We start from the raw sequence: 17,875 nt of genomic DNA on the forward strand, positions 1-17,875 counted from the left end.
AACTCAAGTGAGTGCCGGGGGCTGGGGTTGGGGCTGCTGTCCGAAGGGGCGCCGGGGTTTGAGCTGCCGCAGAGATCTGCCTCCGGTGGTCTGTCGTCTCCGCCACCGGCAGGCCCACCGCAGTCGCCGCCGCCACTCACCGTCATCATGTCTGAGGAGAGAGGGTGCGGGGGAGGGAAAGAGATGGAGAAGAGCTAGCGGGTATGGACCGGTCAAAAGGGTTCCGGCTTGAGTCAGCCCGCGCACGGCGTCTGACGGCGTCTACCGAGCCAAACGGATGAACAGTTATGCCACGTCGACAAAAGCGGGCCCCACCTGTCATAATCCCACTTAAAACAACCGAACCGAGCGACTTGTGGTTTCTGTAAAAATTTAGCCTGAAAATTAGTGTTTTTGGACACAAAACTATAGACTTGTGATTTCTGCAACCCTAACCTTCAATGTCGATATTTTTTGCAATTCACTCAATCCGCGGCCGCTCCCAGCCACGTTTGCTCCTCCCAGCGTACTTTGATCGCGAGATAGAGATGAAAATTCAGCCGTCGAGCGACGCCGATGGCAGCTGGCCGCGCGCTCGTCCTCACGTTCCCCGGGCCTGCTCCAGCCACCGGATTTGCGTGGCGGGTGGGTTCCTGTGACCTCCTCGGGGAAGACTCGTTGACGGCTCGATTCACGCAGGTTCAGTCTCCGGAACGCGAGTGACAATGTGACATAGTACATGTCAGCATGCCGTTTGCTCTGCAGTACTACTACTAGCAGCGTTTCTTTATCCTTCTTGCAGCCAGCCGTGCAATTAACTATACTTCAATCAGCCGTGTAGTACGTATGCGTGCGTTGCAGCAAGACCTTGACGTGCCAATCCGCGGTTCTGGCTTGGTTCTTCCGTCTACGCGTGGGGTACCGTGTTGTCAACGCACGAGGCCCACGCACACACTGACTGCACTGCCGTCTTGCGCAAGCGCGACGGTTGATCATTGGATCGGATCGCCGTTCATTCGCCGCGCCGTGTCCACACGAGTTTTTCTCTGGTTCAGCTGCCGTCTCCGCGATTAGTGGAGCGCGCGAGCCCGCGGCAATGCCGGCTGGCGGCTGTGGTCTCCAAATCAGATGTTCACGTCCCGGTAGGCACACTTGCGCACGCCTCCGGACCCTGGACCTCCAAAGTGAAAAAAAAAAGTTGTGTGGTGTGCGTCAGCCCGAGTGAAGTCTATTTTGAACCCTGAGGTTGTAGAGCATGTCATGAATGAACCTTGACGTCCAAATCCCTGAAATTGATACCCTAACTTCTTCAATCCCGGTCGTTTTTGACCTTTAGGCCGTATCCAAACAGAAAAGGCCGGGATGAGTGAATTATGCAGCACATGTTTTGGGGGCCCACCTGTCAGCATGAGAAAGAAGTAGAGAAATATTAAATAATTAAATTTTAAACCAGAGAGCTCCGGGTTCGAGTCGTGCATGTCCTAAGCCTGCGCTGGTGCATGCGCACGCTGCTGCGTCGCCGAACCTGGCTGTGGCACTGCGAATGGAGCAGGCGGCGACGGGGATCATGGAGACGTGCCTGAGCGCGGCTACCCGTGCGTGGCCTAATGTCGTTGTTGACTAGGCCCCGATCGCTCCACGGCGACTACTTTCCGGCGGTCGAATGCGTACGTACACTGGCGAAGTAGTATGACATGTGGATTGCTTTCCGGCGAGACGTACAAATACACAAGCCACGCTTGATCGATTCTTTCAGAAGAAAACACTAACGTACGTAGCAAGCTGGCTACCAAAGCTTGCTGTATTGATCTTGAGGCTAGCTAGTTGATCAATGAGGCAATATTTTCGTTTTGCCAGGTAGCTAGCTATGCACGTATAGCAAACTACCACTCGACAATCCTTGATTGATCTGACGTAGCCGCTGATCCGCCAAGTACCGGCGTCCTCCGGTCCTCGAGTCATCGTCACCAGCGAGTGCTCTACTGGCAGCCCCACGTCGCCGCGCAGGGATGGAGGAGCAGCAGCAGTCAACAGCGAGGTGGCCTGCGGGTTTAAAGCAGCTGGACGAGCGGCCAGTGAAGGCGGTCATCGGCGCAGACCGTGGAGGCGCGGTCGTCGGCCGTGCATGCCCTGCGCGTGCTCGGGAGGAGGGAGAAGGGAGACGAAGGAGGAAAGAGAAGAAGGCGGCGGCGCTGCGGTGTCCTCGCCGGCGATGGCGAGCCGTGCCTGCGTGGGGCAGTGGTCGAGCGCGAGCTCGCCAGGGGCACGGGCGGGGTCGAACGTCTCTGGCGGCGGCGGATCGAACGGGAACGGGAGGAAGGAGATGGACTAGGCAGGGGAATTTTTTTAGGTATGGAGAGGCTAGTCAATAACTTGGTCAAAGATAGCAATCCCGGTATGTGAATGCAACGTCATCAAATCCACTCGTTAAACTGCCTAAAGGTTTATTTAGACCGGGATCGATAAAGTTAGGGTACGAATTTCAGGGATTCAAACGTTGAGGTTCATCTACGTCGTGCTCTACAAAATTAAGGTTTAAAACAGACTTCACTCGCGTCGGCCCTGCCCAGCGACGAGTCGCCACGCACGCACCAATCCAGTCGCCGCGCCATGCCGACGCCGATGCTTCCTCGCTTGTTCTACATCCGGCGGACGGCGTCGCCATGCGCCCCGGGTCGATTGTGGTGGTTTGCGTCCGTGCGGTGCGTGCGAACCAGGGTCCATAACGCGGATAAGTTCGCTTACGCAAAGCGCCTACAACGGCCAATGCATGGAGCAAACGTGCCGTGTCGACTCCGGGCAGACGCGGGCCGATCTGATCATTGTCTCGGGAATGGTGCCCGTCGACGGGGCGGATAGGGACGTCCGCTGTCTTCTTCCAAGATAGGATACTCTGGGATGGGATTAAGCGCCTACAAGTTTAATTTCGAAAGGGAAAGACCAACAAGATCTCGCCGGCTAAATAAGCAGCTGGTGCTGTTTACGTGGTGCGTTCTTACTGGCGCGTCCGTCATGCGTGTGTACCGCCAAAAGCACGTCGACGAGGGTTCGGTGCCAAGTGCGAATGAATGAATGAATCGACGCTCCAGCCAACGAGAGACCAAATTAAGGAAAGTGGTACTCCAAAAAAAATGATGCACGGTGAATAACAGTAAGCAAAAGTTGGCAAAATAAATGGAATGTTAATTCGGAAAAGAATAAAATAAATGGAATGTTCTTTCCCGGCACAATAAGATGCACGGTAAAATGGAATGTTCTTTCCCGTCAAGACACGAAGGAGAAACCACCGGCTCTATGTTTCCGTCAGGGGAAAACCATTGGCTCCGTGGAGTGGTGGCGACCTGTTTTAAACTTTACCAAATGGTTGCGCCAACGTGAACTTTTTATCGGGAGGTACGCACGCACGCCAAAGCGCTAGGTGAAACAATGGCTTAAAATAACTTGGATACAGTCACTCGGTTAGAGCCTGAATGGTTCGCACAAAGCAGAAAACAACCACAAACAAGCAGACGCACCATGTGGAATCCATCCACATAGGCACAAATACCGTGCATTATTTTCCAACGACCTACGCTAGCTAGCTCCTGCGCCGAGTCGCCGATTCTTATGTGTTTCTTAAAAATATTTTCAGTGGGAGATTCTTCGGTTGTTCAATAAGCAAGGACACCGTGGTGGAAGTTGTACGTCGGTGAATGCCACAACCTTAATTAACCACCCGGAATCGATTCCATGTGGTCGTGTCGAGCTCGAGATGCCGGCCTGATAAGAAGGGCGAAAAGATCTCAGGAGAGACGATAGATACTCTGTTGCAAATTTCACGTGCGATAGTATTTGCTGCTGTGTCATACTTGCGGCGCCAGCAAAACTGACATCGATTTTCCTTCGGCATGCATGTGCGTCGGCACCGGTTGGACGTAAAGGGCGAATATCATAAGCCGAAATGATGGCGGAATCTGAAATAAAGTAGTAGGTAAGTTACTCCCATTATGACCAGCCTGAAGAGCTAATTTTGAAAAAAAAAATACTAGAATGTACTACTCCCTTCTTTCATGTATATAGGGCCTAATGCGTTTTTCGAGACTAACTTTGATCACATGTTAGAGCAATAATATATAACATGTAAGTTACACAAAGCACACCATCAAATTCGTACATGGAAGGAACTTCTAGTGATATAATTTTCATATTATACATCTCATATATTATTAATTTTATCAATAGTCAAAGGCAACCTCGAAAAATGTATTAGACCCTATATATATGGAAGGAGGGAGTACCATTGGCTATGTGATGTGGTGGCGGCTGTTTTAAGCCTTACGGAAATGAAAACAGGTTGTGTCTACATCCGGGTCCGGCAAAGGTGAAATAATAACAATTGCTTAATAAAAGGTTAAAAGCATGGAAACAGTCACTCGGGTCCAACCTCACTGGCTTGCACGCCAGTTGGTAATTGCGCTGAAACAAAGGCACTCGAAGCCAGTGCGATTTGCCAAAAGCAAGTTGCATTTGATTAAGGACGCCCCATGGAATCAATCCACCGCCCCACCATGATTTTTCAACGACCTACGCTAGCTCCTGCGCTGAATCGCCGGTTCTTCAGTTTCCATTTTCCTCTTCGTGGGAGAGATTCCCCGACCCTTCAATTGCCCGAGGACGGGCACCGTGGTGGAACGAAGCGTCGGTGAGCGCTACACGTAGGTATCACTAACAAAATGGAATCGATCCCAGGTGGTCGTGTCAGAGTCGAGATACCAGTCTGATAAAAAGGGAAAATAATATTGTACCGCAAGTGAAACGATGGATGGTTTTTTTAACACAGTACAGATGCAAGTGTTTATATACACACGCATACACTCATTTCTATGAACGCACACACACACATCCTGCCCTATGAGCACCTCCGAAAGACTTAGCCGGCATATCATCTTGAAATTTACGAAGTCACCGTAGGCACCTCGTCGTCGACGGGAACGTTTCCTCCACTGAATACGAATTGCCGGAAATTCTGAAATAAATGCGAACACAGGACTTAAACCCTGGATGATTTGATTGTTTGGCCTAGGACGTCTCCCGTCCACGCCTCTGGGGAATGTTGTACTCACAAGAACAATAGCCTAGGGCGCAACATTGTATCGCTAAATAGCTATAACCCACGGCCTAATTTTTCTAAAGATACAGCCATGCCACATCAGCACTTATGCATGTTTTTTTAGGGAAGGGCATCATGGCTAGCTTTATTAAAATTAAACAATGTTTACATCATCTACGAGCTTACTGACAACATAGTCAGGAGGCTCATCCAACCAACTGAAAGAAGATTTATTACAGAAACAAAAATTAGCTAGCGCATGAGCTGCTTGATTACAAGAACGATGACAATGCTTAAAAATGACCTTCCCGATCAAGGAACTAGTATCCACACATTCCGCGAAGATTGCCGCCGCTGAGTCCCACCGTCTAGTTTGACCATTACAGAAGTTAATAACCTGTAGGGAGTCTGATTCCGCTTCCAACCGATTGAATCCAAGAGAATTAGCAAAAACTAGACCGTCTCTCATTGCCAAAGCTTCTGTAGTGATCACATCTGCAGCGAAAGGGATAAATTTGCATTTTGCCGCCACAAAGTTTCCTCTAACATCCCGTAGTATGGCCGCTGTAGCCCCCGCACCTTCATTTGGATAAAATGCTGCATCAACATTCAATTTAATAAATTGAGGGTCTGGTTTACTCCATTTTGCTTCTGGGAAACTAGGGGTGAGCGATGACCTATGCATGTTAATTATAAATAGTAGCATTTTTGCATTAATTAAACCATGTAATCATGCCACACTAGCAAGCCATGCATGCATGTCACTCATAATTTATATTAATTTTTATATTTTCATATATGTTATATGTGTCGATACTTGGAGCATACCTACGTAGTTCACACTTTACTTACAAAATGATATTCTGTTAACTACAGTATAAATCAAGAACACTCTTACATTTATTTTTTCCTTTAGTTTTAGTTCTTTTTCTAGCACATATTACTACAATATTTTAACAAGGTTACTACGACAACACGCGCGGGATATCGTCAAGATACACATATATCAATACCATCACAATACCATATACACATATATCATATACCAAATTCCCGACTGACCACGTGAGAAACTGAGAGTCGACAACACAACCTATAGATCATAAAAATTTCATGTCATGGTGGGCCGGCTCTTTCGCTAACATCCGACCATGGTGGGCCGGCAGCGCGAGGCCCTCAGCGATTGCCGTCCGCTAGTCCTCATCGTCTAAGGCTGCGGCGGCTCCTACAACAGTGGTGGCTGGGGGAGTCCTGGATTAGGGGGTCCTCGGGCATCCGGCCTGTGTGACATGGGCCGGACTAATGGGCCGTGAAGATACAAGATCGAAGGCCTTCCCCCGTGTACGGATGTGACTCTCCTTTGCGTGGATGGCAAGCTTGACGTTCGGATGTGTAATTACCTTTCTCTGTAAACCGACTCTGTACAACCCTAGGCTCCTTTGGTGTCTATATAAAGCGGAGGAGTTAGTCTATAGAGGTAATCACAAATCATACAGGCTAGACATCTAGGGTTTAGCCATTACGATCTCGAGGTAGATCAATTCTTGTAACCCCTATACTCATCAAAGTCAATCAAGCAGGAAGTAGGGGATTACCTCCATTAAGAGGGCCCGAACCTGGGTAAACATTGTGTCCCCTGTTATCTTCGATCCTCAGACGCACAGCTCGGGACCCCCTACCCGAGATCAACCGGTTTTGACACCGACATTGGTACTTTCATTGAGAGTTCCACTGTGCCGTCGACATAAGGTTTGATGGCTCGTTCGATCATCTACGACGATGCCGTTTCCGGGGAAGTTTTCCTCCCCGGCCAGATTTTTGTATTCGGTGGCTTCGTTCTGCGTGCCAACTAAATTGGCCACCTCGAACAGATCGATAGCTACGCCCCTGGTCACTAGATCAGTTTCGGGAACCTGAAGTATGTCGATAATATCCGAGAAGACTTGATCTTCGAAGGGTTCGCGACCCCGATCACCACTCTGGCCTTAGATCCGGAGCAAACCACCTGGTCCGAAGACGGGAGTCTAGAGCCCGCCGGACTCTCCGCTGCAAACTGCACCATTGAGGACCCGGAGGTGACGGTGTCCACGGCGATCCCGGAATTATACCAGGTTCCCCCTACCATTGAAAGGTCAGACTCTCCCCCGGACTCAAGATCTGAACTCTCGAAGTCCGCTCAAAGCGAGCATGGGCAGGAGGCCTTCGCCCCAGTCGGCCCTGCAGACTCTCATCTCCCCGTCCAAACCTCGCTTTTAAATGAGGCTCTAGACTTAATGCGATCCCTCGCCATTACAGAGGAATCACTTTCGAACTAAGCCCAACCCGGACTAGGGGCTGAGAGCGGGGAATTTTACGTCCCACCTACCACCCACTTCATAGCCACCGTCGAAGATTTTACCGACATGCTGGACTACGCCTCTGAAGACATCGACGACATGGACGATGATGCCGGAGACGAACAAGGCCAAGACCCACCGATTACCGGACGTTGGACGGCCACCTCCACATATGACATGTATATGGTGGACACACCCAAAGAGGATGACGACGACGACATGAAGGATCGGTTGAGGACAAGCCTGCCGAGGCGCCCCCAAAGCGTCGACGTCAACAGCGCTGCTCAAAATCACGTCGCGAAAAAGACAACAACACCGGCACCGGAGATAATAACACTCCGGAAAATGCCGAAGACCCCGAAGCCCCTGTCGAGCCAACATCCGAACAGGATGCTTGGGAGGATGGGCAAGTTAATCCTGACAATCCGGTCGGGAACGAGGACTCGGAGGACAGTAACTATCTACCATCCTCCAAGGATGATGTGAGCCTCGGCGACGAAGACTTCATCGTGCCGGAGGAACCACTTGAGCAGGAGCGCTTTAAGTGCCAGCTAATCGCCACTGCGAGAAGCCTAAAAAAGAAGCAGCAACAGCTCCAAGCCGAACAGGATACACTCAACGACAGATGGACCCAGGTCCTAGCTACCAAAGAGTACGGCCTTCAACGCCCAACAAAGAGTTATCCGAAGCGTCGGCTATTACCACAATTTGACGACGAGGCCGTCGAGCCCATACCGTCAAGACATGACTGTGCTGATGAACCAGACCGGCCACCACGTGGACGAGATAAAGCGACCACCTATGCCAAATACCAACCCGCACCACGTCGCCGTAGAGGCAGAGAGACAGCGGCTCCAGGATACACCTACGACCTACGACAGGACCTGAACAATAGAGCAGGCCAAGCCAGATCTATCTATGGATCAAGGGGGCATGCCCCACCACGAGAAGACGGCCACCAGGCCTGGCACGACAGGCACCACCTCACCCGGGCCGAACACCGCATACGGACTTCATCCGAATTGCGTCGTCAGGTCGCCCGATACAGAGGTGCCGCACACCCCTTGTGCTTCACCGATGAGGTAATGGAGCACTAGTTCCTTGAAGGGTTTAAACCCGTGAACATTGAATCGTACGATGGAACAACAGATCCCGCGGTATGGATCGAGGATTTTCTTCTCCACATTCACATGGCTTGCGGTGGCGATCTCCATGCCATCAAGTACCTCCCCCTAAAACCCAAGGGACCAACACGGCACTGGTTAAACAGCCTCCCAGAAAACTCTATTGACAGCTGGGAAGATTTGGAAGATGCCTTTAGAGACAACTTCCAAGGTACCTATGTTCGGCCTCCACACGCCGATGACCTTAGTCACATAGTCCAGCAACCCGGAGAGTCAGCCCGGAAGCTCCGGACCAGGTTCTTAATTAAAAAGAACCAAATTTTCGATTGTCCAGACGCCGAAGCCCTAGCGGCCTTTAAACATAGCGTCCGAGACGAGTGGCTCGCCCGACACCTCGTACAAGAAAAACCAAAGTCCATGGCAGCTCTCACCGCACTTATGACCCGCTTCTGCGCGGGAGAAGATAGCTGGCTAGCTCGTAGAAGCAATAGCACCAGCGACCCCGGCACCTCCGGAGCCAGAGATGGCAACGGAAAGCCACGACGCAATAGACACAAGCGTCGAAGCAACAATCAAGAAATCGAAGACACGGCGGTCAATGCCGGATTCAGTGGCTCCAAACCCGGTCAGCGGAAGAAGCCATTCAAAGGAAACAAAGATGGTCCATCCAGTTTGGACAGAATACTTTATCGGCCTTGCCAGATTCATGGCACCCCTGACAAGCCTGCCAACCACACCAACAGAAATTGTTGGGTCTTTAAACAGGCCGGTAAGCTAAACACTGAACATAAGGGGAAAGGGCCGCCCAGCTAGGACGACGATGAAGAGCCTCGCCCATCGAATAAAGGTGGGCAGAAGAAATTCCCCCGAGGTAAAAATGGTGAATATGATCTATGTTACTCATATCCCTAAGTGGGAGCGCAAGCGCGCACTAAGGGACGTCTATGCCATAGAGCCAGTTGCCCCACAATTCAACCCATGGTCAGCCTGTCCGATCACTTTTGATCGCAGAGACCATCCGACCAGTATCCGTCATGGAGGTTCGGCAACATTGGTCCTCGACCCAATCATCGATGGATTCCACCTCACACGAGTCCTCATGGACGGCGGCAGCAGCCTTAACCCGCTTTACCAGGACACTGTTCGCAAAATGGGTATTGATCCGTCAAGAATCAAGCCCACTAAGACTACCTTTAAAGGAGTAATACCCGACGTCGAGGCCTGCTGTACAGGGTCCATAACACTGGAAGTAGTCTTCGGCTCGCCGGACAACTTCCGAAGCGAAGACTTGATCTTCAACATCGTCCCCTTCCGTAGTGGCTATCACGCACTGCTTGAACGAACCACCTTCACTCGTTTCATTGCAGTCCCGCACTATGATTATCTAAAGCTCAAGATGCCCGGACCACGGGGCGTCATAACAGTCAATGGAAACATGGAACGCTCCCTCCGTACTAAGGAGCACACCACGGCCCTTGCAGCCGAAGTACAGGGTGGCCTTATCAAGCCGAATACCACATCGGCAGTCAAGCCCCCGGACACTGTCCAATGAGTCCGGTCCAACCTACAGCATGACAGTCCGGCTTATCCAGAGCTAGATTAGCAATTCGGCATCCATCGAAGCCCCAACCTGATAGCGGCATTCGTACCGCGCGTACATAACTACGCACTAAAGATACCATGGGCAAGGACGGAGGCACACTAAAAAATATAGTCCATGATACGGCTTCAACCCTATCCGGACCATCATATTCTTCCTTTTCTTCTTCTTATCTTTATTTTTCAGGTTCTTTAGAACTTACATCGCTTTCTGATGGTACCAAGGGACCTTTTCTAGGCCCCTTATGTATACTCGATCATTGATCCTCTCAAAGGATCATACACCAAGGCGTAAAGCGGCACAGACGTGCGACAGGATACCTAAAGGATCTTCAAGATCACCTTTTCCTTTTTTAGGACCTGTGTACAGCTTTCCCTTGTTCTCAAATCCTTGGCATGTAAAATAGCCTCGATGCTTATGCTACCTCTTGAGAACTGCGTTGGTTTTCCCTTGAAGAGGAAAGGGTGATGCAGCAAAGTAGCGTAAGTATTTCCCTCAGTTTTTGAGAACCAAGGTATCAATCCAGTAGGAGGCTACGCGCGAGTCCCTCGCACCTACACAAAACAAATAAATCCTTGCAACCAACGCGATAAGGGGTTGTCAATCCCTACACGGTCACTTACGAGAGTGAGATCTGATAGATATGATAAGATAATATTTTTGGTATTTTTATGATAAAGATGCAAAGTAAAATAAAAGCAACGGAAATAACTAAGTGTTGGAAGATTAATATGATGGAAGATAGACCCGGGGGCCATAGGTTTCACTAGTGGCTTCTCTCAAGAGCATAAGTATTTTACGGTGGGTGAACAAATTACTGTTGAGCAATTGATAGAATTGACCATAGTTATGAGAATATCTAGGTATGATCATGTATATAGGCATCACGTCCGAGACAAGTAGACCGACTCCTGCCTGCATCTACTACTATTACTCCACACATCGACCGCTATCCAGCATGCATCTAGAGTATTAAGTTCATAAGAACAGAGTAACGCCTTAAGCAAGATGACATGATGTAGAGGGATAAATTCATGCAATATGATAAAAAAACCCATCTTGTTATCCTTGATGGCAACAATACAATACGTGCCTTGCTGCCCCTACTGTCACTGGGAAAGGACACCGCAAGATTGAACCCAAAGCTAAGCACTTCTCCCATTGCAAGAAAGATCAATCTAGTAGGCCAAACCAAACTGATAATTCGAAGAGACTTGCAAAGATAACCAATCATATATAAAAGAATTCAGAAGATTCAAATATTGTTCATAGATAAACTTGATCATAAACCCACAATTCATCGGTCTCAACAAACACACCGCAAAAGAAGATTACATCGAATAGATCTCCACGAGAGAGGGGGAGAACATTGTATTGAGATCCAAAAAGAGAGAAGAAGCCATCTAGCTAATAACTATGGACCCGAAGGTCTGAGGTAAACTACTCACACTTCATCGGAGAGGCTATGGTGTTGATGTAGAAGCCCTCCGTGATCAATGCCCCTTCCGGCGGAGCTCCGGAACAGGCCCCAAGATGGGATCTCGTGGGTACAGAAGGTTGCGGCGGTGGAATTAGGTTTTTGGCTCCGTATCTGATCGTTTGGGGGTACGTAGGTATATATAGGAGGAAGGAGTACGTCGGTGGAGCAACGTGGGGCCCACGAGGGTGGAGGTCGTGTCTAGGGGAGGGGGGTAGGCGTGCCCCCCTACCTCGTGGCTTCCTGGAAGCTTCTTTTATGTATGGTCCAAGTCTCCTAGATCAGGTTCGTTCCGAAAATCACGTTCCCGAAGGTTTCATTCCGTTTGGACTCCGTTTGATATTCTTTTTCTGCGAAACTCTGAAATAGGCAAACAACAACAATTCTGGGTTGGGCCTTCGGTTAATAGGTTAGTACCAAAAATAATATAAAAGTGAATAAGAAAGCCCAATAATGTCCAAAACAGAAGATAATATAGCATGGAGCAATCAAAAATTATAGATACGTTGGAGACGTATCAAGCATCCTCAAGCTTAATTCCTGCTCGTCCTTGAGTAGGTAAATGATAAAAACAGAATTTTTGATGTGGAATGCTACTTGGCATAATTTCAATGTAATTCTTCTTAATTGTGGTATGAATATTCAGATCCGAAAGATTCAAGATAAAAGTTCATATTGACATAGAAATAATAATACTTCAAGCATACTAACTAAGCAATTATTTCCACTCAAAATAACATGGCCAAAGAAAGTTCATCCCTACAAAATCATAGAGTTTAGTCATGCTGCATTTTCGTCACACAAGAATGCTCTCATCATGCACAACCCCGATGACAAGCCAAGCAATTGTTTTATACTTTACTTACCTCAAACTTTTTTCAACCTTCACGCAATACATGAGCGTGAGCCATGGATATAGCACTTTGGGTGGAATAGAATATGATGATCGGGGTTATGTGGAGAAGACAAAAAAAGGAGAAAGTCTCACATCAACGAGGCTAATCAATGAGCTATGGAGATGCCCATCGATTGATGTTAATGCAAGGAGTAGGTATTTCCATGTAACGCATGCACTAGAGCTATAAATATATGAAAGCTCAAAAAAAAGAAACTAAGTGGGTGTGCATCCAATGTGCTTGCTCACGAAGACCTAGGGCACTTGAGGAGGCCCATTGTTGGAATATACAAGCCAAGTTCTATAATGAAAAATTCCCACTAGTATATGAAAGTGAAAAAACAAGAGACTCTCTATTATGAAGATCATGGCGCTACTTTGAAGCACAAGTGTGGTAAAAGGATAGTAACATTGTCCCTTCTCTCTTTTTCTCTCATTTTTTTGGGCCTTCTCTTTTTTTATGGCCTTTCTCTTTTTTTTATTCCTCACTTGGGACAATGCTCTAGAAAAATGATGATCATCACACTTCTATTTATTTAGAACTCAATGATTACAACTCGATAATAGAAGAAAGTATGACTCTATATGAATGCCTCCGGCGGTGTACCGGGATGTGCAATGAACCAAGAGTGACATGTATGAAAGAATTATGAACGGTGGCTTTGCCACAAATACTATGTCAACTACATGATCATGCAAAGCAATATGACAATGATGAACGTGTCATGATAACGGAATGGTGGAAAGTTGCGTGGCAAAATATCTCGGAATGGCTATGGAAATGCCATAATAGGTAGGTATGGTGGCTGTTTTTAGGAAGATATAAGGAGGTTTATGTGTGAAAGAGTGTATCATATCACGGGGTTTGGATGCACCGGAGAAGTTTGCACCAACTCTCAATGTGAGAAAGGGCAATGCACGGTACCGAAGAGGCTAGCAATGATGGAAAGGTGAGGGTGCGTACAATCCATGGACTCAACATTAGTCATAAAGAACTCACATACTTATTGCAAAAATCTACAAGTCATCAAAAACCAAGCACTACGCGCATGCTCCTAGGGGGATAGATTGGTAGGAAAAGACCATCGCTCGTCCCCGACCGCCACTCATAAGGAAGACAATCAAAGAACACCTCATGTTTCAAATTTGTTACATAATGTTTACCATACGTGCATGCTAAGGGACTTGCAAACTTCAACACAAGTATTTCTCAAATTCACAACTACTCAACTAGCACAACTTTGATATCACTACCTCCATATCTCAAAACAATCATCAAGCATCAAACTTCTCTTAGTATTCAACACACTCATAAGAAAGTTTTTACTAATCTTGAATACCTAGCATATTAGGATTTTTTAAGCAAATTACCATGCTATTTAAGGCTCTCAAAATAATCTAAGTGAAGCATGAGAGATCAATAGTTTCTATAAAACAAATCCACCACCGTGCTCTAAAAGATATAAGTGAAGTACTAGAGCAAAAACTATATAACTCAAAAGATATAAGTGAAGCACATAGAGTATTCTAATAATTTCCGAATCATGTGTGTCTATCTCAAAAGGTGTGTACAGTAAGGATGATTGTGGTAAACTAAAAAGCAAAGACTCAAATCATACAAGACGCTCCAAGGAAAACACATATCATGTGGTGAATAAAAATATAGCTCCAAGTAAAGTTACCGATGGAAGTAGACGAAAGAGGGGATGCCTTCCGGGGCATCCCCAAGCTTTGGCTTTTTGTTGTCTTTAGATTATCTTGGGGGTGCCATGGGCATCCCCAAGCTTAGGCTCTTGCCACTCCTTGTTCCATAATCCATCAAATCTTTCACCCAAAACTTGAAAACTTCACAACACAAAACTTAACAGAAATATCGTGAGCTCCGTTAGCGAAAGAAAACAAAATACCACTTCAAGGTACTGTAATGAACTCATTATTTATTTATATTGGTGTTAAAACTACTGTATTCCAACTTCTATATGGTTTATAAACTCTTTTACTAGCCATAGATTCATCAAAATAAGCAAACAACACACGAAAAACAGAATCTGCCAAAAACAGAACAGTATGTAGTAATCTGTAACTAACGCAAACTTCTGGAACTCCAAAAAATCAGCCAAAATAGGAAGACCTAGAAAATTTGTCTATTGATCCGCTGCAATTGGAATCAATATTTTATCACGTTCTGGTGATTTTTAACAATTATTTTCGTGAACAGAAAGTTTCTGGAAATTTCTGCAAGATCAAATAACAATCATCCAAGAAGATCCTATAGGTTTAACTTGGCACAAACACTAATTAAAACATCTAACCAGAGGATAGAGAAAAGATTTATTGAATAACATCAAGGAAAAATATTGGGTTGTCTCCCAACAAGCGCTTTTCTTTAAAGCCTTTTAGCTAGGCATTGATTATTTTAATGATGCTCACATGAAAGACAAGAATTGAAGCACAAAGAGAGCATCATAAAACACGTGACAAACACATCTAAGTCTAACATAATTCCTATGAATAGGCATCTTATAGAAAAACAAATTATCATAGCAAGGCAAAACTAGCATATGCAAGGAAGCGGAAAGCAACAATAGCAATCTCAACATAACAAGAGGTAATTTAGTAACATGAAAATTTCTATAACCATATTTTCCTCTCTCATAATAATTACATGTAGGATTATAAGAAAATTCAACAATATAGCTATCACATAACATATTCTCAACACGATCCACATGCATGCGAAGTTGACACTCTTCCAAAATAGTGGGATTATCATTAACTAAAGTCATGATTTCTCCAAGCCCACTTTTATCAAAAATTTCATAAGATTGAATATTATCCAAATATGTGGGATCTAAAGTTGACACTCTTCCAAACCCACTTTCAATATTATTGCAAACACTATTATCAATCTTATATTCATCATGGGGCTTAAATAAATTTTCAAGATCATAAGAAGAATCTCCCCAATCATGATTATTGCAACAGGTAGTGGACAGAGCAAAACTAGCATCCCCAAGCTTAGCGTTTTGCATATTATTAGCATAATTTACATCAATATAATTTATAATAAAATCATTGCAATCATGCTTTTTATTCAAAGATCTATCGTGAATCACTTCATAAAGCACTTCATCACAATTTTCAAATTCACGGATTTCAAGCAAAACCTTATAAAGATAATCTAGTGCATCCAAATCACTAGGTATAGGTTCATCATAATTGGATCTCTTAAAGAGATTAGCAAGTGGGTGAGGATCCATAAACTTTTAGCAAGCGAAGATGCAAGCAAAAAGAAGGCACATGGTAACACAAGCAAACAATAGTTCTGGCGAGAAAAAGGCAAACGAAAAAGAGGGCGAATAAAACGGCAAAGGTGAAGTGGGGGAGAGGAAAACGAGAGGCAAATGGCAAATAATGTAATGCGGGAGATAAGGGTTTGTGATGGGTACTTGGTATGTTGACTTTTGCGTAGACCTCCCCGGCAACGGCGCCAGAAATCCTTCTTGCTACCTCCTGAGCACTGCGTTGGTTTTCCCTTGAAGAGGAAAGGGTGATGAAGCAAAGTAGCGTAAGTATTTCCCTCAGTTTTTGAGAACCAAGGTATCAATCCAGTAGGAGGCTACGCGCGAGTCCCTCGCACCTACACAAAACAAATAAATCCTCGCAACCAACGCGATAAGGGGTTGTCAATCCCTACACGGTCACTTACGAGAGTGAGATCTAATAGATATGATAAGATAATATTTTTGGTATTTTTATGATAAAGATGCAAAGTAAAATAAAAGCAACGGAAATAACTAAGTGTTGGAAGATTAATATGATGGAAGATAGACCCGGGGGCCATAGGTTTCACTAGTGGCTTCTCTCAAGAGCATAAGTATTTTACGGTGGGTGAACAAATTACTGTTGAGCAATTGATAGAATTGACCATAGTTATGAGAATATCTAGGTATGATCATGTATATAGGCATCACGTCCGAGACAAGTAGACCGACTCCTGCCTGCATCTACTACTATTACTCCACACATCGACCGCTATCCAGCATGCATCTAGAGTATTAAGTTCATAAGAACAGAGTAATGCCTTAAGCAAGATGACATGATGTAGAGGGATAAATTCATGCAATATGATAAAAACCCCATCTTGTTATCCTCGATGGCAAAATACAACACGTGCCTTGCTGCCCCTACTGTCACTGGGAAAGGACACCGCAAGATTGAACCCAAAGCTAAGCACTTCTCCCATTGCAAGAAAGATCAATCTAGTAGGCCAAACCAAACTGATAATTCGAAGAGACTTGCAAAGATAACCAATCATACATAAAAGAATTCAGAAGATTCAAATATTGTTCATAGATAAACTTGATCATAAACCCACAATTCATCGGTCTCAACAAACACACCGCAAAAGAAGATTACATCGAATAGATCTCCACGAGAGAGGGGGAGAACATTGTATTGAGATCCAAAAAGAGAGAAGAAGCCATCTAGCTAATAACTATGGACCCGAAGGTCTGAGGTAAACTACTCACACTTCATCGGAGAGGCTATGGTGTTGATGTAGAAGCCCTCCATGATCGATGCCCCTTCTGGCGGAGCTCCGGAACAGGCCCCAAGATGGGATCTCGTGGGTACAGAAGGTTGCGGCGGTGGAATTAGGTTTTTGGCTCCGTATCTGATCGTTTGGGGGTACGTAGGTATATATAGGAGGAAGGAGTACGTCGGTGGAGCAACATGGGGCCCATGAGGGTGGAGGGCGCGCCTGGGGGGGGGGGTAGGCACGCCCCCTACCTCGTGGCTTCCTGGAAGCTTCTTTTATGTAGGGTCCAAGTCTCCTGGATCATGTTCGTTCCGAAAATCACGTTCCCGAAGGTTTCATTCCGTTTGGACTCCGTTTGATATTCTTTTTCTGCGAAACTCTGAAATAGGCAAAAAAACAACAATTCTGGGCTGGGCCTCCGGTTAATAGGTTAGTCCCAAAAATAATATAAAAGTGAATAATAAAGCCCAATAATGTCCAAAACAGAAGATAATATAGCACGGAGCAATCAAAAATTAAAGATACGTTGGAGACGTATCAGCTTACCACATCCTTTGTAAAATTGTGTTTTGACGTACCAATAAGACTATAATGGAAACAGTTTCGCCCGACCTTATTCGGTATTGGCCTATTCCTTACTATGTCTTCCTCTCTTATGTCAGATCGGCATACACACCTCGACATGATCTCATTTGCCAGGGGCTCTATGTAGCCGCATATATATTTTGGAAAACAGAAAGTTCGAACACTCTCAGAGTAGACTTCGGCGTCACGAATATTGCATTATATGCATCGGCTCCGAATCATGTCTTTGGTCAATAGTTGGGTTGCCCGG

This window comes from Triticum aestivum, chromosome 2D (assembly GCF_018294505.1).
Source record: "Triticum aestivum cultivar Chinese Spring chromosome 2D, IWGSC CS RefSeq v2.1, whole genome shotgun sequence".
In the NCBI taxonomy this organism is placed as follows: Eukaryota; Viridiplantae; Streptophyta; class Magnoliopsida; order Poales; family Poaceae; genus Triticum; species Triticum aestivum.